Here is a 27,275-nt window from a genome sequence, read left to right on the forward strand (position 1 = left end):
GAACTTCATAGATGTCTTACTTCTAGAACTTTTTCCTGTGATGGGGCCACTAGGAGACTAGTGATGCTTGAAGTTTGAAGTTGAAAGAAAATAAGAACCTACAAAAATAGGAACCTATGTCTCAAGAAAGACTGTTCCAAGGTGTTTATTCCTACTTTGTGACTCTTGAGAGGATGTTCCTTTCAGGTAACACAAGTAATACAATGTTGCAGGAAAGTATCAAAAAAGAAATTAAAACCTATCCAAGAAGAAAGGCAAACCTCAAAATCTGAATGAAATAACATTTTGTAATGAACATTTTCCCATCCTTACTCTCATATGCTTAGAATGTGCTTGAATCTTGGAAATTAGTCACATGAACTTTGCATTTCTCACATTGAAAAATCCTGGCCTCTGATGGCTTCAGATGTGAAAACTGACGCCAAGCCCTCCATTCCACGTAGCATTGCTTCTTCCATAATGACTCAACAGCAGTTTGTTGCTTAATGCTGTTCCATAGTACACTTAATCCAGACCTGACCTTTTAAAACTGACCCATGTACATTCTACTTCTGGCACAGTTTGATTGGTGAAGAGATGACCCCATGCGCATACGGGTATTAATGGTTTGCTTTAGGTTTCCATGGAATCACCGCAGACAGGTTTTGGGTTTTGTTGTGGGGTTTTTTTTCTTTTCATTAGCCAGTCAAGGAAGAGTAAGGTGAAGAAATGAAGTAATTCTCATGCTGATTAATCTGTTTGCACCAACCTTGTTCACACAACAGCTGGGGTCCTAAAACAAGAAGTCTTCCAGATCAGCAGGCCTAAGGAGGGGGCACTGCCAGTCACTCCTGCCACAACAAATGAACTCATGCATGGAGGACTCATGTCCTTTTGCATGAACTCATTCCTGATGAGTGATTAGTGCCTACAATTTCCTCTGAAGACAGAATGAAAAATACCTGCAAGACGAACTAGTCTTATCTACATATAATATGTCCATAAAGTATTACCATTCACATCATCAGATCATTAATATATCCTAAACATTCACCTTACTTGTATGCGTATGATAGAAACTCTGTAGCTGGGTGCTGTAACATCTAGTCCCTAACCCTAACACATAAATACTGAGTGCCTGAACTAAGGTGCTTTAATCTACACTTAGCCACAAAATGCTGAGCAACAACAATTCTTTCTCCAAGTCTCTAAGATCAGTGCCTCATAAAAGATGCCAGGGTTTAGGCAATGACATTTGGAAAATGTAGGTCAAAGCTCCTTGGTTAACTCCAGGTATCTTGTTAAAGGATTTTGTAAAGATGAAGCAAACAAGCAGTCATTGTGTGGGCTGAAGACCAGCACTGTTTGAGATACACACAAAAGAGCATGTTGATTAAAAGGACATGATATCAATTCAACATTAGCTTGAGGTTGCTGAGAGAAGTCCAGCTGCTTGCTGGTAAATGCAAAGGCACCCATAGCTGGTTTCTTGCTTCTGTGTGTTATTGTTTTAAACATGATAAGTTTTATTCTTCCCAATCCAGGGGTTAAATATCCAAACTCTTTTGTACCATACCTCAGGGCTCAAATAATCCATTTCCCAACATGATAGGCAGTACTGTGAATAATGGAAGAGTTTTTAGAAGAATTGTTAGAAAAGCAAAAGGCCCAGACACTTTTAACTGTACCCTAGTTACTTGAAATTTGACACTTTTCTTTGTCTTTTGCAGCAAATGGTTCTTTCCTTCAAAAAATTTTTAGGCATTATTCTGGAAAAAGCAGAGATACCCTTTTACCCATCATAACTTCAACTAGTTTTTTAGCTCAAGACAGTATTTTCTGTTGGCTGATCTCCATAATTCATGACTATGTGCTGCAACCTTGGTAACAGTGATAATTAATCTGATTGCATTTGTAAAACAGAGAGTTATGTTCACAGAGTTCCTTAACAATCATTTATTTAGGTTGGTTTCACATCTAAAATTGTAACATTTTTCATTTGAACAATCAATGATAATTTATTAAGTTGATTTCCATTTTTGTTTTTGCAATCAGTCCTTCCCAGTTTGTGGGCACACATTTAGCTGCTTCAAATGCCACACATATCAGATGAATGGAGTACACATTCAAAGGAGAGTGACTTTAGATGTTTGGCTTTCCAAGTGTCCAACCAGAGACAGAGCAGCAAGGCCAACCTTCACCAGGTGCTGACCACCCATTTCTAAGAAGAAGATTGCCTTAAAGTGTCTCAAATTGAGGATTAGACAGTTTTCAAAACTTAGGCATGTTGTCAGCATTTGTATCAGGTGTAACATGAGATTTAGTGTTAAAAAAAATTATAAGGAAAATGAGACAAAAATGTTCACTGTTTTTAAAAACCAGGTTGCAATTTTCTGTTTGTGACAGCATCATTGATGGGTCTGGAATTTACAGCACACTACAGCCACTAATAAAATAAAGGACTGAAGTCTTAATCAGACAAAATCATTTTTTTCTTCCTGATTTAAGCTGGAGAAAGAGGAATAGAATCATCTATAACATATGAGCAAAATTATCTTTAAATAGAGTGTTTAAAAATGTTTCCATCAGGCATCATCAGATGGGTCTTTAAATGAAAGCCAAGTATTAAAATGGCATCCATTTTAAGTCTTGCATTCCAAGAGAGAAAATATGAGGCAGATAAGTTAGTCTGTGTTGACATGTAAAGTATATCGCTCCCATTAGAAGGGCTGATTCAGATCTAAATGACCCAAAAGATGCTCCATGGCTCAAGTGAATACCAAATAACAGAAGCGTAAATGAATTTGAACATTGATAATTCAATTGTAGTCATTGCACTTCTGAATTAATCTGTATGTACGCTTCAACTAGACAGAAAACACCTGGAAAAGCTCTGCTAAGAGGGCTTGATTCTTTGACAGCTTTGGAAGATGGCCTGTATAAACAGAGAAGCAAGAAAGAGAGATATTGTCCTTTTTTTTCACTACAGCGTTGTTTTTATGATTGCTTCCGAAAGCCCAACTTTACAATTAGAGAGCCCTTATTACAAGAACAGCATATAATTACATGCTTGGTGTTTCCAGTATATGCTTTATAATTTTCAGCATTCTTCACTCCAACTCATGCTGGTTTTCTTTCGTGTTTACACCTCACTCTTCCCTGAAAGCTCTCAAATTAAAATTTTTGCACACACAAAAGCTTTACTCCTCAGCTATTAATCTCATATATGATATCACTTCCTTGTGTTGTTTATAAGCAAGAAGATTATTTAAAAATATCCTGTATCTGTGCAATTTAAGTGAATTGAAAAAAATAATTTAATCTTTATTTAGACAAAATAATTAGAAATCAACATGATGTCACACCAAGACTGATTTCAGTAGTAACAACGGTAACTAATTAACTTCAGTCTGCTTAACAATGCTGTTTACATTCTTCCTGCCTCTCCTTAAAGCTGATTATTTCAAAACTCAAGGGATTTCTTTTATGCACATCTGCAAATTCAGTGTCAGTTCCAGATTCACATTTTGGTGGTGAATCAAGCTGGCCTCAATTCACCCAATGAGAGGCCACTTTTTACCAGACAAACAGATTGAGGTGACTTAATACTTATGGGGTTTAACTGACATATTTATTTGCTTTCATCATTTTTTTCACTTCTAATGAATCAAACATATTACTACACACTGTTGACAAATTGAAGATGATAGGAGAGAGCAGATGAGATAGACATTAACAACTTTAAACCAAGGATGCCCAGCTTAACTCCCTAATATCTGACACCACTAGCTCTTCAAAGGGAAGCTTTAATTTTTTTGAAAGGATTGGGAGAGAACTAAGGTTTAAGGATTTTATTTTGATTTAAACTAAATTCATGGGAAATTAGGCATGAAAATATTCCAAATTACTGCACCTTCAAAATTACATGTCTTGGTAGCATACATATTGTTACTTAATTTACAGGTTATCTATATGTATTCTCTCTATATAAATGTTGATAATGAAAATCTGATCAGCGTATCAACAAATAAGGAATTTACTCAAAATCTTGGAAAATGAAAAAGCTGAGATCTTTTTGCAGGTATACTAATCTGATACATATATGCAGTCGTTTACACACATTTTATATTAAACATTAAGTTTGAGTCAGCTTTTTAGTATGGAACTGAACAATACAAAAAAAAAGATAATTTATTACTTAGTTCTAGTTGTGACCTAAGCCAAGTTATGAAATTAAATATGAATTGACATAAATTGGATTTTTTCCACCATGTGGGAATGAGATTGGGCTGCTAACATCTCTGCACAAAAAGATACTTGCCTTTACGCAGGGCTGAGCAACGAGTCATGAGACCTAAAGCTTGGCACTGCCAGTGACTTGCTGGGAACCTTCAGGCAAACAATTCCTTCCGTTTTCCTTTGTTTTCCTAACTCTAAAATGGTAGTAACAAAATTTATTCATACTTACCCTAGAAAGTCTTGTGTCTGTAAGCTAATGGTTCTTCAGCTGTAAACACCATAAGTACAAAATTAGCTGTGATAGGCACTTCATTTTGTTGATAATAGTGACATCATTTCATTGTCTCCAGCTTTGGTACCTCAGCATGCTCCCAAACAAAGTGATACCTACCTCCAACTGTTTATAAATAGTGACTGGAAAACAGCAGTCTTACCTGCTAATGGTCCTTTCAGTGGGCTGTTTCCTTCTTTTGTTGTTACACTGTCAGTTCACAGGCTTTTCCACAGACTGAGCAGAAATGAGACTGGGCTGCTAATATCTCTGAGCAAAATTATGCTTGTTTCTACACAGAGCTGAGCAATAACAACTCATGAAACCTAAAGACTGCTCTTGTACCTCTTGCTCATGCTGGGTTAGACTGATCACTCCCCAAGTTCTTTCATGAGAGGCACTGAGATTAATTAATTATCAAATAATTGCTCAGGCTGAGAGGAGTGACAGCATCCATGTGTAGGATACAAAATGTAGGATACAAAAATGCAAAACACTAAGCAGATCACTTAGGCCAAATAGGGATAATCTCCTCATGTCACTCTCTAATACTTTTTGCAGAAACGGCTCTTTTTACCTTCAGGCATGAGGCTTCCAATATTTTCCTTGAGAGATTCCAAATTTTTGTCTTCTTGCCCCATCACTCTGTCCCTTTCTTTTCTTTTTCTCTTAGACTGGTCCAGATGTTTTTTGCAGCATTCTTCTCTACATTGCTTTTTAGCCAAATGTGTCCTTTAGATTCCATGATAATCTTTTGGCTTGGTAAGTGTCCTTTTTGTTCGTCTTTGCCTTTGGATCTACCTTTACTTCCACTGCATAGGCCACAGAATCCTATGTATGTTCTCACCTTTCCTACCTTTACAGAGACCATACTGCCTTTTTCCTTGATCTAACACCTTGTTGTTGCAACATAACAAGATACTGGAGATAGGTAGGAGAACAGACCATGTCAATTTATCCTACAGGACAGATACCCTGCGCTCTGTAAAATACACTGCACATCCTTTGAGTCTCCTGACCAAACATCTTGAAGATGTGTTTTTGCAAAATTGCATTGTCACTGATACCAAGAGTGAATGCTGTAGCATGTCAGTTCAAAGAAATATCTTAAAAGATTAGCAGTAGCTTCTGGGAGCTCTAACCCCAAGAGTTATCATAGCATGGGAAAATCAATAGATTTTTTCAATAGCTTCCTAAGAGATGGATGAGATGAGATGAGATGAGATGGCTGGTCTGTCCCTTCTAAAAGCCCTGTTTACCAAAGATTTTCAATTTAGTAGGCTGCAGTTCAGTGTAAATCTCAATATCTGCCATAAAGATACAGTGTAAGCAACACTGATAAGTTTTTGCTGGAAAGGGAGACTTACTTAAAATTTTGTAGAATGCTTTGTTGGTCATGTAGAGCAAAGAATTTTCTGCTGATATAATTTTGTGCGGTGAAAAATGTCAGAGGACTAGTTCAAACTCAGGCACAAACATTTCTGCTGAGAAAGCAACAGCTGCCTCAGAGCCACTGAACAATGAGGTCTGCTTTGAAGAGCTAATGCAAGTTTTTTTGCTCTGCAACAGAGCAAACCTTGAATTCTGATTTTTTTTTCAAACATTCTTTCATGAGTTTAGCCTGGTTTTGCACAACCTTTTCAGAATTAAGCACCCTACCAGACCATTGCCAACAAAGGTTGCTTAATTCCTTGGTAAAGGGGGAGTCTTGTTATTTAAATAAAGTAGCTACTGTAGTAGATTTGCAGATATGTTAAGAGGATCTAGAGACAGAATTAGGCAGAAAATACTATAAAGCAGGAAAAAATCTTAACAGTGTACTCATTGAAACTTAAAAGACATTATGACATGTGATGTGATTGCATCAGATATAAGCAGGTGGAACTGTGTTACCTGTACATGCAATGTAATGCATGTTGCTTGAAGTTACACTTCCCTTTAAGTCACCTTTTAAAACCTGACTGTCCACCACCACCACCGATTACATTAAGGGAAGAAAACAGAAGCAACAGGGTTCTTCTGTCCCCTTTTATGGTCTGCAAAACACCATACTATGTTTCCCTGAGCACCAGAAGATTACCCACAACCTTTTATCTGAAAGTGAATTCATCTGCCATACATTCGCTGTGATGGTGCAGCAGCTGCTGCATTCCTGAGCAATCACAGCAACACAGATTATCTTGTCTAGCACTTCCTTGTGGTGATGGGATCACTTGACAGCAATCATTCTGGAAGAAATTTTCAAAGTTCATTCAGTTCCCATTCCTCACATGAACACAAGCTTTCATTCTCCTTTAATCATCAAAATGGAAGTACTTTATAAGTGCTATGGTAGTGCCTGGTCACTGTGAGTTCCTCCAAACCCAGGATTTTCACAGAAGTAGAGCAGATACTGTAGTTTCTCCAGCATCTCTCCATCTTCAACTAGAAAGAAAGAGAGAACCTAAAGGCCATAGTCATGCACAGAAGGTATTGACAGTTTTAACTGAGTCCTGAAGCACCAGGAGGGGGAATCCTTGCTGCTGACTCTTCTGCAGGGAGTTGCGTGACTCTTCCACCTGAACCTTTCAGGCTTGTATTCTCAAGGGCAGACTTTTTTTTTTTTTTCCAGGGTGTAAATTACACAGCAAAGCAACCAGACACTCTTCTGCAAGGAGCATAAAGGGACAGCTCAATAGTGCTTTCTAGTTGGTTTTCTTGTCTGTGGTTCATAGTATGTTATAGCGGATTGGCTGCCTGTTGGCTGACTGCATGGCTTAAAACAATGGTGTCAGGCTCTTGTCCAGGCTTTGCATAAAAGCCTCACAGGTGTCTGTGTTGAGCTAATGATATATACAGTGGAAGCACACAACCAGTCTAAATTTTTTCAGCTTGTGGAAGTTCATCTGTCAGACCAGCCTCTCGAACAAGCACTCTGTGATTTTACTGGAAAAAATTGCTTCAACAGAAACATTCTCTCAGTGCACTCAAAAACCTGCATGCAAATTTGCTTCCTTTAGAGAATAAGCATGGGTGTTTTAGCAGACTCAGCTACAGAGGTTTTATTGGCAGGTCATTAAAAGCTTCAAACTTTTTGATATAATTTCCAAGAAAAAAAAATGTGGACACTTGCGGGGGACTGATAATACTAAAATGCAGAGGAACAAAGAGACACTGGGCAAAATACACAAGCAAAAACCAGAGCTGGTTCTCCTCAGAGCTTGCTACTGATCTCCATCAAAGCCCATGGATTTGCATAAATGTGAAGAGGAGTCGACAATTTATTTACTGCATGAAGTAAATGCATAGGAATTCTTTCTACCCCCCAGATTCTTGAGCAATGTCACACCACTAGAAGTTACAGACCATCTAAGCATTGAAAAGTGTTTTTCACCAACCACCAATGCCACCGAATGGTCTGTTTTATGACTTTTCTGTGGGCTGATATAAAACTCTGCAATCAATCAGTTTTTAAAGCAAGGTGTGATCTATCTGTTTTCTTCTACTAGGTATTTAGTATGGTAATTATATCCCTTTGGTATCTCAGCATCTTCATTATTTGACATTATGGACAACTTCCTGTGTATAAAAGTTTCATAAACTACCCATAACCTTGTAGATACACATATAAATCATTAATCATTGTAAGAAAAATTCTGGCATGTTTGAAGTCACTGGTGAAACTTCGCTTGACTTCAACAAGGATCAGAGTTCACCTCTCCCTCTGCAATGTGTCTAGCAGGTGCCATTGCCTTTAATGCCAACTGTCAGCAGGTGTCTTTGCTAGTAGTTCCAAATAACAGCATTTGCTTTATTGTCCAGCATATTGAAAAATTATTTTCTGCTGGCACACATGGAGCTTTCAGTCCAAGGTGGAGGTTATGACATCTGCCCAAATGAGACTGCATGCTGCTGGAATGAATTCCCGGCTCCATTCCAGACTCTAGCTCTCTGTTCTTTAATGGCTTTGGAGCTAATAGAATCATAAATTGAAGCTGATTTGTATTCTCTATGGCCAAAGAGTTGAAATAAAGCCTTAAGACGGGTGGATCTTCGAAAACACCCTGCCAATTAGAACTATTGTTTATGCCATTGAGCTTCTCATTTGGTGAACTGTCCAATACTGCATTTCATCTAGTAGATTTCTATACTGGCACGTTGCAAACATGTGAGAAAATCACCTGGGTATAGAAATAATAATACTAATAAATATTTTGGACCTCTAGTGCAGCTTTCAAGCCAAGAGCTTTAAATAACTTCACATGTTAATTAAGCTCTTCCAGCTTCCACTACGAGGTAGGTAAATGTTAATATAATCATTTTGCAGATGGAGAGACGTTAGCACAGAGCTGTTAAAAGATTTGCCTGCTGACTGATACAACGTCTATGAAAGGCGGATCCTTTATCAAACAGAACTGATTTTCATGTGCTTTTAAGCTGCTGAAGATAAGCTGACCACATATCTTTACAGGTTCTGCTGAAGTTACCCGTATCTTTTTTTTCCAGTCTTACAATAGGATCTACCATGTAGGTGATACATGGATTCTTAAAACCATCACATTTCACATCCTCTGCTAGAGACATTGATGTTCACTGAACTGGTGACCTCCACAAGTATTCATACATCTGATTAATGAAGATTTTGTCTTTTGGAAGAAGCAACCCCCAGGGATATCTTTATATCTTTCTTCAAATAAGTGCTCATTTTAGAAGAGTACAAGATTAATTTTCTTTTGTAACTTTTGGGAGTCAAAGCGTATCTAATTTTCACCATCTTTTGTCAGAGTCCTCCCATTACATTCAGAAATTTTATGTTCCTTTCTCCAATAAAAATTCACCTGGAAACAGTGATATAAAAATAGGATGTTAATAGCTGTGGAATTCTGTTGCTAGTTTTGATCTCTAACAGTTTTATCTGTCAGTCAGATTTGCAGTTTGACCCATCTTCCTTCATCAGACCTCATCCTATTCAAGTCCAATTTTAAATTAAAACATATCTTTTGTTTTACTGCTATCATAACTAAATAAGGTATCTACTAAACCTGCCAGCTATCCTGCCAAGACTTGAGATATCTTTTTAATGTTTACCAAACCTAAAACTTACCCCAGTTAGCCCTGTAGTATTATTGTCTAATAAGTTAAAGGCATTAACCAGCTGCTGTGGAAGGTAAGTCGTTTTATATTTTTGTTTGCATTCATCAGTTTTTGAAGGAAGAAAGGTATTTTTCCAGTTTCTAAAAGCCAAAGATTCTGTTTAACTCCATGCTTCCATGTAGGTTTAGACTACCACTTCTGAACATGGTATCTGAGGTCATCCCACATGAAATCAACAATAATATTTAAGTCCCTAGGAATTCCTCATCTCCCTATGACTTGGACACCAGTGAAGGTATTTAAGTCTGTTAAATTCTCAATAGTTTAAGCCATGGAAACAGAGGACAGATTTATTTTCTACCACATGTAACATCTAAATTATCTGCAGGTAATGGTAGATCCATCTGGGAAGTTACAACTGAATAGATCACTTCGACTTTGGTGTCACTCTGATGTCATCTGGAAGAAAAGTGGAACTTACCTAGAAAATGGTTTTATAACTGACATAGCATGTGATTTCAAATTAATTCAGATTAAAATACCAGGGATAAAAGAAAGAGAAGTTAACTCCTGGAGTCAGTCTCCCATATGCAAGCAAATTTTATTTTAGTACCTTTTAGTACTAATGGCAGTGTGAACTCCAGAACAGAGTTCTGTTGCCATATTCAGATAGCTACAGTACAGATAACACTTTGGGTGTAACCAATACATTCCACTATCAAAATCCTTCTTGCCACCTCCAGAAAAGGCTGCCATTAGACTGAATTCTACATTTATGAAAATATAAAATGAAATCAATGAACTAACATCATTATGAACTTGTTCTCAGTTAATCTAAAGTGATACATCTGATTTATGTTTGATATTGTTTCCATTCTGCTGGCCAGAATGTTGCTGGTGTCTTAGAATCCATACTTTCCACACACATTCATAATTTCAGAAGTTTTAGGATTATGATTAGAAACATTCTTATCACCAAAATCATTCTGTGCAACTCAGAAAAGGTATCTTTCCTTAGAATTAGCATTAGTACGTTTTTATTCTTCACAGAATGTTCTCAGGAATTCTTCAAAGCCTGGACTCCTGTGGCTTTTTATAGCTGAATTATTTCCAGAATCTCTGCTTAGCTATATTCCCATCCAAATGTTCTTTCTGTCTGTAGGACTTCAGCTAAGCCAAAGTACTTACTGTATTTTGTGGTGCTTCTGCTGTCTCTTGTATAAATTTGAGAAAATCTTTAAATGCTTCTTTTAAAGTCATTAGTTAATGTTCTCATTTTTACGAGCCCATTTTATTAATTAAATATATTCAGTGGCATTTGAAATGTTTTATTTCATTACTCATGCATGACATCTGAGCATCATTTCTGACTTGTCATACACCTCACCTTGTAACTGCTGTCTCTTGAAAGCCTTTAATTTGCGTAGCAGTAGAGGTGGGAGTTTAGTACAGTCACATGTATAAATACCACCTCTATAATCACATCAAATGATGAAATTTTGGAATAGAAATTCCAAGCATGGTAGAGACAAAGTGTGTACTGTACCTTTTAATTAGCTAATGACATTCATAAGATAAAAATAATTCATTCTGTCCTTGAAGGAGTGCAGGCTGTGCTGTCTGGGGTTAGAGAGGCAAGGGGCAGGGAAACATGAGATCTGGCTGAGATCACAGGACATATCCCAAGTGAAACACCGTTCAGGTAGGATGTGTCATAATTTCTTCAAACACACAAGCAGTGTTTGTGCTGCTGGTCCTGGATAAGGCTTCACACTCCTGTAGAAAGGAAGGCTGACCCATGGACTGAGGCACTACCCTGAGGCAGGGAATACTTCCTTCCTGTGCCCCACATCTCTTACACACTTCCTGACCAACCTTGGGGAGAGGGTTTAGCCTCATTCCAGCTACAAAATGGGAGCAGTACCTCTTCCCTACCTCACAAGGTACTGTGGAGATAAATATGTGAATATTTAGGTACTACTGTAATGATCACCAAATAAGCCACTGGCATAAGCTCATCATGTACTATATTAGCATGGAGAGGAATTCTCCTGCTTGCATGTAATGGGAAACTCCTAAAATCTTGCCTTAAAAGGAATGGACAACAAACTGCATGAATCCCTAAGGGGGATTTGCAGTCATGCTTTGCAGTCCACAGAAGCATTTTACTTCCAAGGGTGGCATTTTGAACATACTCTCATTACTTTTGCTGCTATAAACCTGAAAGCATTTTACTTTATGATGAAATATACAAATATATTATTTCTACGTTTTTATTAATAAAAGTAGGCCATGTTCCTTTTTGTTCCCTCATCCCAACCTAAGTAGACACACATCTGTTTGAGTATGTTTAATTGTTTCGATTTTACTTAAGAGAAAAAGTATGGCAAAAAAAGGAAACCACGGTTTTCTACAATTGAAATTTTGCTCTCTGCTAAGTATAGGGGCATTTCTACCAGTTTGATTTAAGCCCCTGATTCAGCAAAGAAACTAATAATGTACATAACTCAATGTATAACACTTAATTACTCTCAAAAATAAATGAGATACATGTTTAATTACTTTAGTAACTCAGTGTTCTAGAGACTTGAACAGAAAAGTTTTGCCTTTTCTTTATGATGTGAAATTCTATAACGCTAACATAGAAACTGTTTGGCAATTTCCTCTCCTTTAAGCTTTTTCCATTTGCCAAAGATCAGAGATGCAGAGTGTCCATTCAGTTTTCTGAGCTTCAGCAATGGAGTATAGAATTTACTTTTGTTTGTTTGTTCATTTCTGCCCATGCAGAATATGCAGATGATGGTCAAGTTTGTTCTCTGCTCTGATATTTCATCATGATTATATTTATGGTATTTAGAACAATTCTTTCAAATATATTATCCAGAAGTTAGCATAGTCCTTACAGCTATCACTTAGCTTTTTAAGGTGAATTACATAAAAGGATGTGATGTGGTTCAGGGAGTTCAGCCAAACAAATAAACAATGCAGCAAGAATTGGCTGGTGCCAATCAGGGTAAGGAACACTATCTATACCTGTGGTAAATAGAGACATTTGTCAATGCACACTATGCTAGCAAGTTATGTGTTCTGACTTTTTATTAGATTATATCAAAAATGTGCATTTCACTTCACTTTTCTTTATAAAATAAGACTTCGCTGATAAAAATTCCAGGATGGATAAAGAATAGGTTTGTTGAGATTGGCAGTAGTAAGGAACTGGAAAGTTTACTTTTCTATTTTTTTGCTTTGGTTTGGTTTTAAGAGGCATACATAAATAACCTGACTTAAATTACACCATGCCCTTAATACCTACTGTTTCCTTTTACAGGTACCTCTTCTAGAAATAGCTAGTCTTGGCTGGCATTAGCAAATCTTTGTATGTATTAATTAGAATTGGGAAAAATTTTAAGACAGAAATTCAGTAGTCTTAACAGAGTTTAGATTTCATCATAAATTTAAAATTCTGTCCAAGTTCATGGTGTAGAAACATAACAGAGAGAAACATGCAGTGCTACATAATTCTGTCCTGAAGGCCTGGCGAAATTTCTGTCTGGACCAATAATACCTCCCTATAATCTTCTTGGCACTTGGAGGCCTAGTATTTAATTGCAGTTCAGCATGCTCCTACAAACCTTTTCTGGGGAGGTGGTTTTGTAGGAATTGCTTTGGCTGAAAAGCCTGAGAAGCTTATCACAGTTATAAGCCACTTTTAACAAGAAACACATCTTGTGATAGTTCCCATATCACTACAGAAATGGCTTGCCATTACCCAGTGTCTATGTTTACCTCAAGGCAAATATCTCACATGTGGCCTGGCAAACAAAAACTAATCCACTGAATTTTCGTGAGATAAACAAAGTACAACAACTATACCTATTTGCAAGCTCCTTGCAATCACACCCCAATAGACTCCAGTAGCCTAATCCTAAAGAACCAAGTTACTGACGTTCGATGGATGATAGGAAATGTGCTTTATACCTATAGAACAAATCCAAAGTATTGCACAAATTAAGAAGGCAGAAAAATTCCACAGGCATGATAAAGTAAATTAAAAATGGAGAAAAAGGAGAACTTGCTTTTATTGGCTTAAGGGAACACCATTACTACTCAAAGCGTTGTGCCGGTTCCTATTGTTTAGCCACCATTTCTCTGAATAAAGTCCACAGGAATTGTCTGGTCAACACTACCCATTTAATTCTTGAATCTTCATCCCTCATCTTTTCTGTGCTTTGCCATACATTTTCTGTTCACTTGCCATGGTTAAACTCTCCTACACAGAATGAAAAAGTGGCATAAACCCAGCCCAGCCCAGCATCATATGCACTGTGACAGCTACTTTTGTTATCCTGTGCGGAAAAGAGACTTTGATGGGGAGTGAGTGGGAACAGGGCCCCTGCTAGCAGCTGGAAGAACAAACAAGCGGAGCTAATACTTACCTACCTAATCCACTGTCATGATAAGAAACACAGCTCAGCTCCAGTCCTATAGAGTAATTGTACAGTCTACAGCACATGTACAGTGACACTGAAGTTACTGTAGTCAGGGGAATACATGTCTCATCCCTCCCCACTTAAGTATTTGCTGAACTGGGGCTTGGCAGGCTGAAGTGTCTGTCAGGTATGTACTGAAGCACCCGTTGTGCAGCCAAGGAAGAACACTCATAGTGCCTTTGGACAGAGGTCCCTGCCTGCCTCTTTCAGACACCAAGAGGAGCACATCCTTTCCCAAGGCTTGAGGGTGCTGACAAGCTCATGTGAGATGCTTACCATCTTCCTGACTTGAGTTCTCTGTTGGATACTAGGTCAAGAAGAGGGAATGAAAAAAGAGAGTACTTACATCTCAGGAAACAGAATACCTAGTTCACCCGGTGGTAACCCAAATTACAGACAATGTTACCTGATCAACATCAGATAGAGTGGTAAATGTTTCTTCTTATGTCTAATAGTGAGTGGTAACGTACGAGGAATGTACCCAATGTGACCGATCTTTTTATTGTCCTCTAAATAGGAAGCAAGATAGTGCTTTGTATACAGCCTCAGTTAGCCATATGCACTAGAATAGTAAAGTACCTGTAAAAGGCTATCGGAATGATTCTTTTCAAAGACAGAATATACAAGATTTTTTTAGCAACACAGAAATAGGGTAAAAAGCTAATGGGAGTACTATCTGAATGATTCTGAATTTACTATGCTGGAAAAAAAAAAGACAAGAAGATGTCATGACATCCCTCCCTTCTGTTTTTATTATCAGTCACTTTTAGAAACTTGGCACACCATTTCTGAAACAACTGTGGCAAACTCATTTTTTTTTTAGTTTGGGTTGTTTGTTTTGGGTTTTTTTTTGTGAAGGAATATAAAAAATGTTTTTACCTAGTGTTACTTGAAGTTTTGGTTATGATTCAAGCATCTCAAAATACTGAGACTAGTTACAACATTGTGTGCTGCCAGCATTTGCAGTACAAAACTCTGTGTTTTTCTCACACTTATTTGAAAAAAGAACATTTTGCACCTCAGTAGATAGTTGTGGGTTTGAATCATAAAACATTAAGGGTTTTGATCTGTTCTGATTCCTACCCCTTGTGTCTCATTTTTCTCGTGGCTTAGAACAAAATATTAATGTGACTCATCTGTCATAAGTAATTTTCATATTCTCTACCCTCTATTTTGGTGTGTGACTAGAGGAAAGCTGTAGTTATGTAAACGTATTTGTGTGTTTTGCATAAAGGAGGATGGAATCATAGGTACTTCAAGAAAAAAAAGAACAATGTCAGGAGAAATGAATGAATTATAAATTGTAATTAAATGTAATAAATACTTTAAAACATGCTATTTCAATTTACTATTTCTTAGCTTTAAATATCACAGCTGTCATCCCAGGAACATTGGAAAAGGAAATAAGAAATGGGGAAAAATATAATTCTGAGTTTATGGACTGGCTTGTCCAAAGAGAGTCCCAATTTTGATACTGGAATGTTTACAAGGACACTAATTATGCTTGGAAAGCTGGTATTTGAAATTGCAAATGTCAGTTCCAGGATGTCAATGTTTTCTGGTACAATTTATTAAATCCTATGTAGTGTGCTCCTTTCAAAAGATGTAATTATGTGTACACATTCCTGTGACTTTTCTCCAAAGCAGCCTTCTACTCCACAATAGTTCTCTCTGACAAAAAAATTTAAAATTCCCTGGAAAATAACACAAACTAGGAGTACAACCGTCATTTTGCTACAGAGGTATTTGCAGCAATTTACCAGATTCCTCTTTTCTCCCTCAAACACTAGACTGAAATATTTTACTAAGTAGATCCAGTTCAGTGCAAAACTAATTCCACAGAAGTCATTTGTATTTGGGCTCAATATTGAATCAGCAGGACTTAAGTTTATACTTAAAATAGAGGTTATATTCATGTGACTACTTAAATAAACCAGGGGTCATGCTGTTTCTGTGTTAAGGGAGAGAACACAGTGATTTTTCTGCCTTCCTTTCTGCACCTGAATTGCACACAGAAAACATTGTTTTTCACACCCAGTTAATACCTGCAGGCAGCAGACTGGGAGTGGGAGGAGAGTGCATGCCACTTTAGAATATGTGAAAATTTAGTATACAGAAAATAAATTCTCCCTTCTACATTCAGCTACAGCTTTGCACTAAGTAATTCTTAAAAGCAGAGTGATGAAATGAAACTCTACCAATCAGGAAATCTAAAGCTTAACTTTCCTCTTAGGAATAGTTTCTCTCATCCTCCTCTCTTTCATATTCCCTCCCTCCCTTACTTCTCCAGGAAGCCGCCTTAGGCTTATTTTCTCCATAACAAAAAAGACTGCCTTCTATTGCTTCATGTTCCCCAACATTATGGCTTTAGACTTGGAACTTCTCCAAATAGTCCTAATATATATCAGGATCTCCATGTGATTGAGTAACACAGAGGAGAAAAGGAAATCTTTCATGAGATTATTTTTTCAGGTTAAAAAAAAATAAAATCGCACCGTTACAGGTTTTCAGTTCTGAAAGTAGTTAAATGGAAGAATGCACATGAAGTGATTGGTCTCAGGACATGAAGAGCTGGATAGTAGTAGTGAAGGTGGTAGTAATATTTAATAATAATGATAATAATTAATGATAGTAATAGTAATAGTAATAATACTAATGTATTAGTGTTAAAGAGAACAACATTTCAAAGTGGCTAGGAGTTCCTCTCAGAAAAGTCAGTAGGACCCTGCTGGATGATTTACAGGAAGCAGAATTTGGCTTTTTTATTGGTTACACTGTGTGGCAAACCAAACTCTCAGTGCTGGCCAGGGGCATCCTTGGAGCTGGCAAGGCAAGCAGGGGTAGTGGCAGTGTTTGGGACAGGGAAAGGCATGTCAGAGGGAAAGGTGGGGACTGTGTCAGTGATGTTGTATAGGCTTTTTGAGAACTGAGGTGATTGTGGGTGGGAAGGTTGTGAGGGGACAGGGCACTTTTCCTGCTTCTACAGTTGTCCCTTATCCTTGGGACCACTTCTTTTCCTTCCTTCCCCTTCTCCCCAGAGGCAGGACACCCAGAGACCTTCCCTTCACTTTCACTGTCTCCATCATCACCATCTACACATTTTTCTGTACCTTCTTGATTGTTTGGAGGGACAGGAACTAGGACAGGACCAGGGCAGAAAGCCAGAGGAGTCCTGCTGCCACTTGGAGGTAGAAGGGGCAGATGTGATTGCTGCTGCTGTACTGGGGCCCTCTGGTACACACTGGCACTGCTTTACCCTCTCTCTAATCCCACAAAGGCAGTAACAGCAGCATGGATGGTACAAACAGGAGGCAGGAATGAGCTGTTTGGTTGAAATGCCTAATCCCTCTCTTCTTAGGCACAGGCAAAGTAGCTTGCCAACCCCTTCAGTCTGGCAGCTCTCCATTTTACTAACTGTTCAAAGCTACTTCTGACTTTCCTTCATCCACACAAGAAGCAGAGCCAAAGCCCCAAACCCAAACTCCTGCAAGCTGTAGAGAAGTTTTGTATCCAGAGCTGAACTGTGTAGCCTAGAGCCATCTCTAAAAGTGTGGAATGGGTGTAGATGTGTTCTGAATTACTGACTCATTGTTTGAAGGAGAAGGACTGTTTGGTGGGATAAATAAAAAAAAAGCTACTCTTCGTAAAACTAGGAAGCAAATGGCAATGAGTGCATAATGCATTGGCAATTTCTGCTCTCCAGGCTTTAGAATCCTCTCAGAAAGGTTTCAAATCCACATTTCTTTGTGCAGCTCAGATGAATTGGACAAAAGCAATTGCAAATAATGAAATAATCTTTCCTACTGGCTCCCCAGGTGGCAGTGCATCTGATAAACTGCACCACAAGCTGAACAGGCGTCCACTTGTGAGATGGGGGGAGTCAAGAGAAAATCAACATGGATTGTCTACCAAAGCAAAGGGTCGATTGGCGGCCAGTGCTAGATCTGGTATTGCCAGAGAACTGAGCTGGCAATCATTACAGAAAATGTAAAAAATAAGTTTGACACCAGAGGCCAGTAAACTTTTTTGTCACTAATCTAATCCATAATCTAAACCAAAGGGCCTGGAAAAGCAGCCAGTTACTTTCTGCAAGGGCTCTGATCTTCATGTGGCAGCTCTCAGAGCCCATGCTGGGGCTGGATAGGCAGCTGGAGCCACCTGAAATGTAGAAAGATTCCAGCCAGCAACCAGAAGTTCAAGGGCTGGTTGGCAACAATGTGCTCTGGAGGTACCTGGGCTGATGTTCTGAGATCTCCTTTCTGGCAGAAAATGCTCCTCTGTCTACAAGGTTCAAGCTGCTTTTGTGAAAAAGTACTGTTTTGACCAAAATGTAATTCATTCTTTTGTCAGATTTGAAAGAGGAAGACCTTACAGTAGCCTAGGTGTGGCATTCAGATGAAAGAGAGGGTAGCAGGCATGTTTCAAATGGGCTTGAATAAATCTGAGGTAAAAGTCAAGCTACTCACAGATTTCCTTGTGAAATCAGTGCTCCTTTTTGGCTCTCTTCCCTCTCCAAATGCTTCCTCCCTCTAGGGTTACCATAGTCTTGTGGTGGTCAGACCACCCTGGGGCTCCCTGGGGCCCACTGGGTCCTGGGGTACACAGCACTGCTGAAGCTCAGCTGTGCAGAGGTTAGGAGCCACTACTCTTGAGTTTGCATTTTGCCCTGGCTGATAAAATGCTTAAAGTAAATGGAGAGATACCTTTGGGTGTGTTTGGCTTTCTGGAGTTACTCTGACTGGGTAACCAGTGGCTCTGGAGAGTAAAAACACAGACAAGGAAGATCCTAGGCCAAATACCTCAGTTTTCACCACAAAGCCAATCAGCACATGAAGGGCATTACCCTGCTTATCAAAGAGCTGTTTTTCTAGTAGCCTGTGGGTTCACGTGGGCTGGACACTGAGCAGCAAATGGAGTGTGTTGTCAGCAGCTGAAGTGGGGGCTCTGCAGGGAGGTGCTGGGTCCTCCCCTAGCTCTGATCTAGCAAAGCACTGAAGTATGTGCTCACACTCCAGCTGGAGCACAGGTCTCCAGAATTCACCATCTAGGTCGGACTTCATCACACTGAAGCCGTATCTCAATGACAGCTGAGCCCACCAAATCGCAGGGACTCTTTCCAGTCATGTCAGTGAGATTTGGGTCAGGTGAAGCACATATGACTTGGTACTTCATGAGAGTGATTCACCTATAAAATAGATAAGCATATTTTATGTTTATATAGGACATTAGCATTGCCTGTGGCTCTCTTGTTAGCATCCTCACACTCTGAGTGCAGTCATGCTTGGGACTTTGTACGGCAGTTCTAAGCACATCGTGTCAATCCGAGCCTCTTGGGAACTAATGACTTTATGTTGCACATTGCATAAAAAGATTTATATGTACATCTTCATGGGGTAACACACATGGTTAGTTGTTGATGAGATGAAGTAAAAGTTTTTCAGCTGTCCTTCAGACTGGTAATTTTATTCCTAGATATCTGAAAAAGCTATGCAGTGTCTCTGCAAAAGGGTAGGAACAAGGCTCAAGGCACTTTTGTTGAAATCCAAACCCATATTTTCATTTAGAGAATAATTATTACAGGATTGCCAACAAAAATACTGAACGTTATGATTTTTAGTCCATATTCAAACTGCTACATCAGTTTTCACAAGCATGAGCAACTGAAAAAGCTACTCAAAGTGAATGAGTTGCCAGGTTTTCATACTTCTGAACAGTAAACCTTCAGTAAGAAGCCTGAATATGGAGTTAAAAGTCTATGTCAAGCCACTAGATTTGAAAATATAGGCCAATATTCCTTAATATTTCTGAAAAAAAGTTTGAGTGTGCTCATACATTTCTTACAAGCTTTCTTTTCCCCTTTTCTTTTTCAAGGGACCAACTTAAAATCAACAAAGTACCAACAGGCCTATCAGGAAATCTAGGTCTCTTAAAGTGAAAAGCAAACAGCCTGTCCTGCCCTTTCCTGAAATCTAAATGTAAGTAGATCCAGCTTTGAAAAACTAAATGAGTTATACATCATGCCAAAAACAAAGCACAAAGGCTTAAAATTGAAGTTGTCTTAAAGCTAGTGTCTACACAGTATTTGATAAGTTATTCAAGTGTTTGCTATACACCAAAGGTTTTGAATTTTGACAAAAAAAATATATGGTACATAAATCTGATGATCATCCTTAGCAGCATTTCATTTTTTTCCCTAGATAATTAAAATCTACCCTTTCAGTCATTCTCCATTGTTTAATAGGAGAGAACAGATAATTTTGGCATTTCATGTTTGTTTAAAGAATCTTGTTTTAAATCTGTTTTTATGGTAAGGAATGAGTAAGGACAGGTTTCATTAAAAAAGAAATGTCAAAAAGCATTATATCCTGGGAATAGAGTGAACCATGATATTGATGTCATTTTGATATTGATCCAAAATGCTTAGGTACACGTGTCTGCTTCCATATGTATGCACATGTGAAAATAAAAAGCAGTAACATGCACTAGGAAATCCATGTTTAATGCAATGTTTAGTTTAGCTCAATAATAGGAAGAATATGTTAAACATCATTCTGAGTCTTAATGGAAAAGTTCCTGACAACTAGACATTAGCTCATCGTATCCACAGTCATCCTATGACTATTGTTTGTTATCAAGTGTGACTTTTGGAAAAAAAAATGCATTATTGCTTAACAAGCTGCATTGCAGTAGTGTCCTGCACACTGTTTTTGTTTCTAGATAGCTAATTAAAAGAATCCACATGTCAAGAATTAATCACGCAAATTCCTCAGACTTTCTGAACATCTTTTAAGGAGGATGAATGCTACATTCAATTGTGTTTCTCTCTTGCAGAGAAATCCTACACAATTTGTCTAAAATGAAAGCAGTAGACTCACATAAACATGACTTTACAAACACTCGTCTGGAGCATGAGCCCTGGCAAGAGAGACCCCACTCTGCAAACCCACTGAATTTCTCCAGGCACTGGGGTGGACTGGTGCAGTGCCAGGGTATTACGATCTCTGGCAGTGTCCGCTGCTGGAGCTGTCCCTGGTAACCATTTCACCCGGCATCGGCTGCTGTGACCTGCCCTATGTCAGGTGTTATAAAAGTCTGAGTAAAAACAAGGAAATAAATAAAAAATTGTATAGCCCAAGGCTCCAGCCCACAAAATATTAATAGAGACTAAAACACTCCCCAGCTAGTATTTACATTCTCCCAGGGCATCCATAAGAAAGTTTTAGAGCCCAATCCACCTAGCAATAAAACATCCATCCAAGAATGGCAGTGGACTTTGATAACTCAGCTGCAAAGTTTCTATGTCAGTTGATGAAAAGACTGTATAAGAACACTGCTTTTTTTTCTTTGCAATTTCTTCAAACCTTTTAATAATGATCTTGTGTTATATAATATAGATAAATTCAGTATACACATGTTCAGTATTACAGAGTCCTTTACCTACAGCAGGTGAAACAGTAATATGAGCTATTAAACATACTTACTAGAGAGAAAAAAGCAACAGTTCAGCTAAGCATTACAAATTAGCACCTGCTACTTTTCATGCATGGCAGAATTGCTTTGAGGAAAACACTGCCCTCAAAAATTCACAAGTATCAAGGAATAGAGAAGTAAGGGAGAAAAAAGCCTGAAAAAAAGGGTTGAAAGTTCTGGAAAATGTTACTTCCTTTTCTTTTTAATCTATTCCAGTGAATAGAGAAGAATTTCAGCAAAACATTCAGGTCTGAATAGAAATATCCCTCAAATTAAAAGGAAACAAAGCCCTTTATCTGTAGCAAGGATACAGAAAATTTTCAGACTTGAGCATCAACTGGCAGATAGACTTGAAAGGCATTTGGGTCCAATAGAAGTCCTGAGCTGCTACCAAAATCAACAGTCTAATTGTCTCAGCTGAAACTGGGACTTAGCTTTTGGGTTTCCTGTAACTAAATCTTGCCACAAACAGCTCTGCTAAGTTTTTTCTCTAATAAAATAAAATACAGCAAAATTTAAATAAATACAAGAGACAATGAAGATGAGTATGTAGTTCCCAACCTAAGGCAGGGAGCAGATGTTAGAGAAAACTTGTGAAGATATCAAAATAGAACTTGTCAGATTTAGAACTTGTCAGTTCTAAATGGTTGATGTGACAGTTCCTTAAAGATAAACAATCAAACATCTGAAAGTAATTGCTAGACTAAAAGATTTAAGTTTATTTTATTTAAGCAATAAGGTATTTAAAAAATGTACTCAATGTCTAGCTTGCTTCAAATTGCTTTGGTTTTCTACACAGTGTCATGGTAGTCACTACCCACCCAAATGTGGTATTTTAATATTTTTAAACTGAAAAATGACAATTGAAATGAAGAAAGCAAAACTATTCAGAAAGGTTATCAGAACGCACATTTAACTTCAGACACTTTTTAATCTAATCAGAAAACAGAACAAAAAAAATGTGCTGAATTCAGAGACACTGAGTCAGGTGATAAAGTTATACAATTTTATGTAGGTTTACTGAGGTTGTATCTCAAAATCAAATTAAAACTAAGCAACTGAAAGTAATATTTCAGTTTATATAGTCCAATACTTTTTCTGTCTATCCCTTTTCCTGTTGAACTCTCTTTTATGCCTTTCAGTGTACAAACTTCTTTAACATAGTCATCTTCTCAGTCCTCAGTTTCCTCCACATTTTCTTGTGGTTTATGTTCCTTCATTCAATCCCTGATTATCTGATAATAAGGATTAGTTTACCAGTCTGCCTTTTCCCTGTCTCTGGTTTGGGGAGCTGGAGGTACTAGGTGATTTTTAATGGAACTTAAACCTCAAATTACTCACGTGTTTATGGAAGTGTTACCTTACATTTCCAGGACCATTGATTTTAAACAGGAGTCAGTTGCTGGACTCCTGTAGTCACACATGAAAACCTAGCTTCAGATTCCTCTCAGCAGCTCAGGATGGGAAGAAATTAAATGGGAGTTACAAAAGAAAAAGCCTTTCCAAACATAACAGTGTTATTCAATAGCTTAGAAATTTACTTCTCCTTTCCTGTTGGTGAATGTGGTTTCGTTAACTAATCCAAGCTTTATTGTGAATAAACCCAATGGTTGCTTTTGTCTGTGTTTTGAAGAAGAGGGGCTTGTTTAGGGCTTTAGTAGAGATAATTGACACATAAGCTCTAGTACAGAAGAACACAGAAAAAGGAGATTAACTTGCCTCCACAGATCATTAGAATTGAGGATATTCCATGGATACCTCCTGCTTGCTGTTAGTAACTATGATGACAAGTTTATGATTCCAGGCTGTGCAAAGCACAGACCTGAAGGACCTGCTACTCATTCAATTCTTTGTTTCCCTGTTTAAATCCTCCTGTTTATATGATGAAGCATACAGTTTATTAACAGATATCTCATTAGCAGCAACAACATAGAGCATATAGCTGTGGTCATCTCTTTGCAATCATTTTCCACACATTTTCTGTAGCTTTCATGCTCAGGGAAAAGTAGCACTAAGTGAATAGTCTTCCTTCAAAAGCCTCGATTACATAATTTATCAACACAATGGTTCCTAGTGAACTCACAGAGTTCCTTTAGGAAATATAGTGCAGGAATCTCTCTGGAAATGTTGCCTTTCAAGACAATTTTCTAGATCCTGAAGAGTTCAGGCACAGAACTCTATTAATACCTTTGTCTTGTAAAGTTAGGGAATGCTACCACAGAATGAAATTAAACTCGAAATACAGTCAGAAGAATTACCCAGCTAATAATGATAGTTCAGCAAAAATATTTGTTACGTAATTCAACCTATTTAGTTGCAAAGGAGTTCAGTGCAGTTGTTTATTTAAGTAACAGGTTAAGGATATCCTTTTTCAGTTGAAAAAGTTATGCAAATACTGTTGAATATTAACAGTTCAGAGTAGTTTTGCATAGGAACAGTTTCATAGAATCACAGAACAGTTCAGGTTGGAAGGCATCTCTGAAGGTTATCTTGTCCAACCCTCTGTTCAAGCAGGGACACAGACCAGTTGCCCAGGACCATGTCCACATGGTTTTTGAATTATCTCCAAGGATGGAGACTCCATAGCCTCCCTGGGCAACCTGTGCCAGCGCTCACTCACCCTCACTTTTCTACTCAATCTACTCACTCTCACAATTTCTACTTTATACAGCTGAACTTTCCCCTGTACTTGTTCACTACAGGAGTCTAGCTCATGGTTTACAAGGGCTGGATGAATGCTGGAGCACAATGCTGAAGTCAGGGATATTTTAGTTGAGAAGCTGATGCAGTAGTTTACTGAATCCATTTTTGGACAATTTACTCTGTCATCACCTGTGTATTCCTGATGTAAATGGGGAATGGTGCGAACAGGATCAGCTATGCAGCAGCATAGTGTCCGTGCACAATGTGGGAATGTGAGGCATGCCAGCTGATGGCAAAGCTAAGGCTTTCTGAAGAATACTTGCTTTGGGTGCAAACAGCATATGTCATGCTACTTTGCTTGCATTACAGCTATTTTTAAACAATCCACAACATGGAGACTTAGTATTTTGAACCTGCAAAAGGTCTGGAATGTGTGCAGGTCGTTCTTCCTCCGGTGCAGTGTTTGTAAAGCTGTCCCTAGACACATGACAGACTGGAAAGGCAAAGAAAAGGCAACAGCATGGAGCCTGTGCTGACAGTGTAAATAGAAATTTGAGTTTAGCGGACAAAGTTCACAGTTTGCAGTGAAAGGTTATAAGGATTTCAAGCATTTTTGGTATTTTGTCTCTGCTGTCTGCACAGTATCAAACAAATAAAAAATCCCTGATAGACAGCTTCCAGTTCTCGATACTTGGCATCCCTGCTCAGCCTGAAGGAACATGGGAGCTATGTATTTGGCGTTCTATGATTATTTGAGGACACACCATAATAACAAAGCTTTAACACTTACTCAGCTCCAGCTTGCCTGGTATTTTTTCATGTGACATTTGATAAGCTAAAAGGCTTACCCAGCTTCAATTAAGACAAGTGGCCTACAGTTTTCTTGTCAAAATGCAGTATTGAATTTAGCATGATGAAGGAGGGTCCTAAAATGCTAATGCTTAACAGGTTATGTTTCTCTTTTCCCAACCAACATACAGTCACATTAAAATATCAAATGCTTATGAGAAATCTCCTACAGTCTGTAGTTGAGCTAAAGGAGACTTTGAGGAGTCTGACTTTTTTATTATTATTATTTTAATTATAATTTTTGCCTGCAGTGAATTCATTCTATCCTCTGGATATTATTATAACATCTCCTTTAGGAAAGGTTTAGTTCTAGCCTCTGCAACACAGACAATGACATTTTTATTCCCGGTACTCAAGTAAATTTAAACCAAGTGGAGACTGTTTTCCTGGAGGTATGTAACCTCAGAAATCCAAAAAAGAGGTTTTATTACCTGTGTACCTAAGAAGTGAATGCAACCACTGCTTTTTGTGAAATAACTACTTCCAGTATACAAGCCTCTACTGCTGAACCAACAAACAAGAAAAAGCCTTTTGTATTAATCTTACCTTTCGGTGCGTCTCTCCTGGGCTCAGAATATTCAGAGATATCTTAGGAGGTGAATGGGATTAAATAGTAAAGATAGAACAGTAGGTGAGCCAGGTATTGGCTAGATTTTTTGCAGAGTGTATTCTTTCAATGTTCCAGATGAGATTTGTCTTTGTGTTCCTAGCTTTCCAACCCCTGGTGTATTTCAGCACGATCATATATTAGGAGTTCGTTGTGTATACTATAAGTGCCACACGAGCCCGTGTTGTGCCTATAGGTGCTGAGAGGTACCTAGTGAGATTTCCCTGTAACTCCCATTGGCATACCTGACAATGCCATGGGGGATCTATTTCCAGTCTTAGATGCTTGGATACTTTGCACACCTTGTCCTTCAAGCTCAGCCAGAATACCTGTTCCAGCTGCTGTGTAACACATTCCTTCATGTCCTTCTTAAGAAAGATATTTTTGTATCCTGAGATACAAAACATATTTTGTTGTTCGGCCCCTTCATTAAATTTTCTTTACTGTACCTGAAACCTGATGTCCAGCCTACCTGGCTTAAAAGTGTAGTAGTTATTTGCACAAATATTCAGTGGTTGTGAAGAGCTGAAGATAGAAGGTCTCTCCAGACAATCCTTCTTTGAATTCCTTCTCCTTTTAATTTCCTCTCTCCCCTCACTTTTTACCTAGACATGGACAGTTTTGCTCTGAGGTTTAGTAGTGCTGAATGTAGCAGAAGAGATGCATGAGTGTACATGTTACCTCCTACCATGGTCAGGTGGAGAAGTGCAAACACCATGTCACATGCAATTAAACCTAGCCAGGAACGAATATGATCCCTGAAGGGGAGCTATAACTGCATAGGAACTGCAGGCGCACAAAATTAATTCCCTTTCTTCCCTAAATGTAGAAGAATGAAGATCAAAGGGTGGGTGCCCACCATTTTCTACCTACCAGCAGAAAAATCTGCAGGTTTTGATGTGTTCAGAGCAAAGCACATTCCAACATGATGCACTTCTAGGATAGTTAGAAAACAAAAGTCCCTTGTCTTTTGACAAACAAGAGGTACTGTTTGAAAACCTTAAACGCAAACTAAAAGACTGGAAGCCAGAAAGGACTGAAAGAAAAGGTATTTGCTCACCGTGTAGCTTATATCATATTTGCCCTGGCCAATAGCAGGAATACACTGTTTGTAACAAGCTGTCTGTTAAATGTGGGAGAAGAGAGGACCCTCCTCATTCAAAGACGCAGGTGAGCACAGTGTTTTAAGATAAGGCTTTACCTTTAGCAGAAAGAAATGTCTTTATCATGAGATGAGAGTTCTCATCAACACGGGTAGTAGCACCTATATAAAGGACACCTATGTGAACACGATTTTGTTACTTTGCTTTTTTTAAAAAAATGCAAGCAGAGTGTTGGGCCAGTGCCTGTGCTGAGTGGATGGTGCACGCCACCTACAGGGCAGCTTCAGTAGCGAGAAGTGTCTGCTCTCGAGGATTTCCCGTGATAACCCTATAGTATCCATACTGACCAAAAGTTGCTCCGACAGACATTTGAATGGGCCATAGTCACTATTTAAATATATCGATAAGAAGCACTTGATCTTCAGATGCACTGCTACACCATTTGACATAAAGTGTGCTTCATTTTATAAATACACTTGCTAACGATCCATTTTTCATCCTAGTTACAAATAAGGATACATAAACATCTAATTCTCTTTTGATTATTGCCA

The 27,275-nt window shown here is 38.3% G+C and overlaps 1 protein-coding gene across 2 annotated transcripts in view; it reads left to right on the plus strand.

Annotated features, from left to right (window-relative positions):
* The window catches only part of COL8A1 (collagen type VIII alpha 1 chain), a 98,401-nt gene that overhangs the window by 37,621 nt on the left and 33,505 nt on the right, over positions 1–27,275 (plus strand). For both annotated transcript variants that reach the window (XM_056327817.1, XM_056327818.1), the window contains exon 3: positions 19,924–20,027. The gene's annotated coding sequence lies outside the window, so the exon portion shown is untranslated. The remainder of the gene's footprint in view (positions 1–19,923; positions 20,028–27,275) is intronic.

Source organism: Falco biarmicus, chromosome 2, assembly GCF_023638135.1.
Source record: "Falco biarmicus isolate bFalBia1 chromosome 2, bFalBia1.pri, whole genome shotgun sequence".
NCBI lineage: Eukaryota > Metazoa > Chordata > Aves > Falconiformes > Falconidae > Falco > Falco biarmicus.